Below are 6,582 nucleotides of genomic sequence, written 5' to 3'. Positions count from 1 at the left end.
TCTAATCACGCTTCAGTGCCTGCTTTCTTGTATGATGACGAGCACCACAGCAGTATTTTCCCCACTAAAAAAAAAAAGTGTAGTCCTAATCTATGTGTATATTTGCTTTATAATGGTGTTGATGTTTAAAGAAGATAAATATTCACCCATCTTTTGGTAAAACCAAGTTATACCAAATAAAAGTAAGCCTGTCTTTCAACTGTTAAAGTAACTCCTTTTGCTGGTTAATGTATATCCTTCCAGAACACACACACACACACACACACACACACACACATATTTACATTTATATTTGTGTATTTTTTCCTTTAATGGGGTTCACATCATTCTTAAAGACTCCTCTTTTAAACTAAATTTTGTTTCTGTTTGATTTTACTCATATGTCATAAACTTCTTTCCATTTAACTTTTTAAATAAATTTAAATCAAATTCTAATTATTTAGCCTCCAAAAAACTTGTAAATTCTTACCCTTCTGCTTTTAACATTTTAAAATATGTTCTTTCTCCAGCCTTTACTACTTTATTCTTACTTATACAGGCTCTTTCTGTAAGTCAGCTTGCCAATGAAAATTCCAATTTGATAGGTTAAAGTGTAGTCAGTAACGATGTTATTCAGATTATAGTAAATATTTTTCAAACACTTTATTCAACAAAAAATACCAAAAACCTATTTTGCTTGATATCGTGTGTATATACATAAATATACCAATACACCAGCATTATGATGTATGAGGAAACACATTCTTCATCTAAATTGATCTAATGACACACATAAGAGTATTTCAGGTTAAACTTATATTAAAGTGATTTTTTTACCAAGTATTATGAGGAAAGCATTTTGACATTTTAAACAGATATTTCTCTCCTTTACTTTGAATATAATTTCATCAAATCTCATGATAAATCTGAAAAATTGAAATACAAGCAAGAGGAACATTTCCATAAATATCAATAAAGGTTAAAGCAAAAGATGGCTTAAGAAGCAATGTGAAAACGTCTGACTTTTTGGGTAGATCATTTTAATCTTTTCTTCGGAGAATAACTAAAAAAAGACAAAATTATATACACTAAGGCAGTAAAACCACATGGTGATAATCAACACAAAAGAGTTTTTGCAGCCATCCAGAATTCAAGCTGTGCACATGGAGAATTCAGCTATTCCAAAAAATTTGTATACTAAGGGTTATTCTCTATAGCCCATTTGAGCTATGAGTAATTTTGTAAGTGGAATTAGATTTTATTTCCAAAGATTGTTTTTCCATATCATTGCAGGCTTACAGACAAGACTCAGGCATGATGGATAATTACTCCTAGAACCCTCCTTCCCATTATGGAGATAGCAGCAGTGTGTTTTACTCAATAGATAATCTGCTCTCTTGATCAATGACCACTTAGGAAAATGTGTTCAGATTTCTGAACTATAATGGAAACTTAAGGTAAAAAAATGTTTTTTAACAAACACTTGGCAAATAATTAAATTCTTATTGAAGGTGATCAGTGATACTGATGTAGGGCTTGTAAAGTAAGGGGATTTTTCACACCCATAAATTTATGCAAGATCATACCACTTATATTTAGGCACACCCCTAAAACGAATATTAGTCTTTCTAGACAAAATATTTTGTAAATCCCATTCATTTAACAAATATCGAGTTCCTAAGAAAAGTTGCAAAATAAATACTTGTTGGATGAATAGGTATTTTTTGTATGTGTAGCTTTGGGTTATATGTAAAGAATGCAAACAAAGTTATAGGGAATCTACCCTGGAGAAACATTTAAGATGGTGAGACTTTTACATAGGAAGCACATACATTCTGCAGGACGCTGAAGGTCATATGTCTTTAAAGAGAGAGCTCAGACCGCGTGCTATGGACGTCAAAAGGGAGGGGTCACGGAGGAGGCGGAGTTTAACGTGGACCGTGAAATACTGGGATGATTTGGACCTGAAACTGGGAAAGGAGCACCCCAGAGGAGACTCCAGCGGCGTGCAATGGCATAGAAGTGTGCAGACACTGTCTGGCAGGGAATGGGGAAGCCAGAGAACATTTGTGAGCAGGGAATGATAACGTCAGGGTTGTGGCTACGGAAGAGTAATCTGCAGGAAGTGTGTATGGGAGGCTGGAAAGACTGGAGGCGTAGTAATGGACATCCGGCAGGTCCCTGGAAATTTGGAGCTGAAGCTTGGGAACAGGTCAGGGTTGGGGATAAAGGTCTGAGGATCTGGGAGTCCTCTTCCTTTTCCTAGTGTTCGTACTTGAGAAGCCTGGAAAACAGCAAAGGACCAGGATAGGTCCCGGGCGGAGGGCGATGGCGTCGGAAGAGCCAACATCTATACTAAACATCCTGCCCAATATCTGGCACCTCGAAAAAACCACCCAGCACAAGGTAAGGCCCGTGGAGATGTGGGAAGTCAAAGTGTAGAGAACCCTAGATGATGGAACTTCCCGGTGTACGTCAGGGCTAAAAGAGAAGCAAGGATTAAGTGAGATACGTTTAAACCTGAGTGTGTTGGACCTTCTTCGGTAGCCATCTTTCTTGGCCTAAAGAAACTCAGAAGGGAGTCCCCACTCTAAATACACTGTCACGGCCTGCATTCTTTTTAAAAGGGTGTTTCAGGCTACTTTGTTTCCTGTAACTGTGCAGGCCGTCTCTATCTCGTGCCTGTTGAGGAGCCCATGGGTCGGCAACCCAGAGAGCCCAGTGATGTTATTATTCAAGTTCATCCCGTCTTTACCTCGACATGAAGGTAGGGAAAGTTCTGGGTGTCCCTTCGGTGGCCTCTCCAAGGAGGAACTTGGCACAGTTCTCTAGATGACAGGGAGAACAGGCCAAAGAAAGGAAGCCAGAGTATGAATAGCGCCCCCGTGGGAAGCTAGAGTTACGGCTGCCACCGACCAGGCTTTTCCTTCAAACCCAGGAAAGCGAGGTTTGGGGGCTGACGACGGCCCCTAAGCGGAGCTGGAGGTGCTCGGGGGAAAGTCAGATCCTCTCTGCTCTCCTAGTTATCCCCGCGCTCTTTCCCCGGGAGGATACTCCGGGCCCCATCACTCAGGAGCGGTCTCTCCTCGCCCTAGTTCCCCGGGTCGAGCTGCGGGTCAGGGTCAGGGGCGTGTGGGGCGGGCGGGGGGAGAACCTAGCAGCCGAGAGCAGAAGGGCCCAGGGAATCCCGCGAAGCCGCCCGAGCGCATCCCGGCGGGGCGCCCCGGGCTTTCCCCGTCGCCCTGTCAGCGGCGCCCGCGGGGCCGCGGACCCTCCCGCTCCGCAGAGCGGCAGCCGCCGAGGGAAGCAGGTGGGTGTGCAGCCGGGCCCGGGCCGCGGGGAGCGGCGGGCGCGCGGGAGGAGTGGGAGGCGCCCGCCAAGGTGTGGGCGGTGCCCTCTCGCCCGCGCCCCGGGCCCCGGGGCGCTGTCCCCGCTCGAGCGTACGGCTCCCGCGCCGCCAGGCCGAGCCCGGGCGTCCCCGGCGGTGCCCGGCCGGCCGCGCAGCCCCGCCACCCCGGCCGCCGCCCACCTCGAGAGCTGCTAGCGCCAAGGAACAGGAAGAGAAGGAGGCGGCGGCGGCGGCGGCCGTCGCTCCAGCCCGCGGGTGCGCGGAGCGCGGGAGGAGGCGGAGCGCGAGGCGGGGTGGCCGCGGGCCGGTGTGCGCGCCCAAGCCGGCGCCCCCGAGCGCCCCGCCTCGCCTCCCGCGCCCAGCCTCTCCCCGGCTCCGCCACAGACACACACCCACCAAGCACCCACCGCCCTCCGCCCCCGCCGGCCGCCGCCGCCGCCGCGCCGAGGGCAACCCGAGCGAGCGGCAACTCCCCGGCTGGCGCGGCTCGCCTTCCCGGCTCCTTCCGCGCGGCGAGCTCAGCCCCGCTCGATTTTTCCTTTTCTATCCCAGCCCTCTCTTGTCTGGGCGGCGGCGGCGGCGGCAGGGGGATGGGGGCCCGCGAGGGGAAGGGGGTGAAGATCGATGAAGATTATTGTTCTTTTTAAGGATGCCTTAGCTTCCTCCCGCCGCCTCTCCTTTGAGCCTTCCTACTAGAGACCGTGAACCAGAGTCAGGGATGTACAGAGAGGGGTGAAAAAAAAAAAAACCAAAAAAAAAAAAAAAAAAACCAAAAAACGCCAGGAGCTCCAGCCAGCCGGGGAGACCCTCCTCTCCGTGGAGGGGAGGGGGATTTCCAGCGACACATCATTGGCGAAGGGCACCGTCGCGGGGAGAGGAGCCCCGGAGGGAGCGGGGAATCCCACAGCCCTTTGTGGTGCCCGAGCCCGTGCCGCCTGCCGAGCGGGGTCGGTGGGAGCTAGGTAAGTGGCGGGGGCATTGCTGCTCCCCGAAGGGGTCTTCCTTTAAGAATGAATCATCGCGGGCAGCCTAGCCAGACTTGAGTTGCTAAAGGAATTGGAAACTGCCATATGGCACCGAGTGGACTTACACACAAAGCTGACTTAGCCCTGAGAGGGTTATTAATGCAAGACTCCATCCCCGTGGGGAAGGCGCTCAAGTGTTAGCCCCTGAAAAGCTTCCGAGCAGTCTGCCTGGGAAGGGATGGGAGATGTTATTTCTAGGAGATGAGCTCTTGTTGCCTTCTGTTCATTTGTTGGTAAATGCCACACTCACATGCACACACTTGTGGGACCGGATTCGGGGAGTGTGATGTCTCTGATGTATGAACAGTCCTCAGAACACAGAGACGTGCATGCATTCTGTTCTGCGAGCGGCGCACGGTCTCCGTTCTGTAGCACAGGGTTCCTGAGAGAATGAGTCTGTAAGGAAAGAGCTTCATGGCTGTTTCCAACACACTCTGCTTAGGGGACCTGGGAATATAACTGCCCTGAATGGCACCAAAAGACACCGACCATTTGCCTCGTCGTTTGCTTCCAGGGCTTAATGATGGTTTTCAAAATAGTATGCTACCATCCATCTTCTCGAATTATGAGCATTTTTGTGTATTCATTCATAAAAATTTTCAGTGTGCAGTATGCAAAGACATGCCATGTATACATCATTTACGACCGCACAAGTGTTACAATAATAGATTACACTGAAAAATTTAGGATGCACAGATATACACTGGGTTCATTTCATGCAGGTTCAGCATTCCTTCTAATCAAGTTATGCAATAATGTCAGTGTTTTAAATAGTATTTCACATTTCTGTTTTTGCATTGATGGGTTTTGGAATTCTGTTGGAAATCTGATTTTTTAAGCTCAGCTCAAAGGAAATGTCAGGATTTGTTATTGTTTTTAAATGTGTAGTATTGTGTGGGACAGAGGTCTCTTGGTTTATTTACCAAAAAACATCAGTTGAGGTAATCACATTTCATAGAACAAGAGAAAGATAAATTCCAGTCAAAAATCTAAAGTCTAACTTGTCGGTACTGAATAACTTACAGGAAAGATTTTGAAAAAGAGGGTATCATTAAAAAAATTATGTAGGTATAAAGTTTTACTTTATTTCACTCTTTAGAGGGGTGTGTGTGTGTGTGTGTGAATAAATATAAAGTTGTACAAAGCTTACTTGTCATACATGAATAAGCTCTAGGGACATCTGGACTAGAGAGTTCTTGGTTCTTAAATTTATCAGAACTTAAACAGTTCAGTAATTGGGTGCACTGTACATGTGTCTGTGCATTTAATTGCTTCTAGAGGTGGTGTTTTTAATGTAAGGCATAAATACATGATTACTTGTTTGGCTACAGTTCTGAGAATTTGGAGGACCCAATGTATAAACACCTTTTCCCCCACTGAATGAAAAGTAACTTCATCACCTAAAAGAGTTAATATGCCTCCACCAAGCAAATACTGTACTCCCCTCCCTCATGCTGTCAGATTCAGACCAGTTGTTTATCACAAATAGAATTGTGTCTAATGCACTCCTTTTCCTTTTCTGGCACAACTCAGACTCTTGGAGAAAGGAGTGAATCACTTGGCAGTTCTCTTTGCATTCTTCCTCCTTTTAACCTGCACCATGCCCTCTCTGTGTTAGTGTTCCCAAATTTCCCTCATACACAAATACACACACTGCTTCCAGAAAATAACTCCATTGCCTGCCACTTTGAGAATGCTAGTGTCTCTCTTTTCTTTTGCTCCTGTGTTTTTCTAAGTAGAATCAATCCGTGCATCTGTTGAAACTATTTCCAGTCTCACTTGTCTCCACATCCCACAGTTCAGTTTTCCAGGCATACGTGTTTGCTGAATATTCAGATGGGATTAGTGAAAATTATTACCTTAGCCAATCTTTTCTGTTTGGCTTTTAAAGTTTCCTTGTTGATGCCTTGGAGCAACTGTGAACATGAACTTGCCCTTCTAATTTCCAGTATGGTAGCAAAAGTGAGACTGCTCGTGAAACAAAATGACAGGATAGGCTTTCAGTCACATTCTTGGCAACTTTAAAAGCATATCTGTCCAGGTTTCTTGCATACCTGCCTGCGTATCTGTGGAAAATATTCTTTACACATTGAAAATTTTTTTTCTTGAATTTATATCTGGCATTTTGAAATGGTGTTCAAAGAGAGACTGGTGTATGTATGTACATATTAAGTATATATAGACACATAATTAAGGCAAATTCAGGAAGAGGATCATGAAAATTTGTCA

At 46.0% G+C, this 6,582-nt stretch overlaps 1 protein-coding gene across 1 annotated transcript in view; it reads left to right on the top strand.

Moving 5' to 3' along the window:
• Positions 1 to 4,192: 4,192 nt before the first annotated feature.
• KCNB2 (potassium voltage-gated channel subfamily B member 2) overlaps positions 4,193 to 6,582 on the top strand; it is a 394,577-nt gene continuing 392,187 nt past the window's right edge. The window contains exon 1 of the mRNA XM_036830516.1: positions 4,193 to 4,290. The gene's annotated coding sequence lies outside the window, so the exon portion shown is untranslated. The remainder of the gene's footprint in view (positions 4,291 to 6,582) is intronic.

This window comes from Balaenoptera musculus, chromosome 17, assembly GCF_009873245.2.
Source record: "Balaenoptera musculus isolate JJ_BM4_2016_0621 chromosome 17, mBalMus1.pri.v3, whole genome shotgun sequence".
Taxonomy (NCBI): Eukaryota; Metazoa; Chordata; class Mammalia; order Artiodactyla; family Balaenopteridae; genus Balaenoptera; species Balaenoptera musculus.
This window is presented reverse-complemented; position numbering and strand designations above follow the sequence as displayed.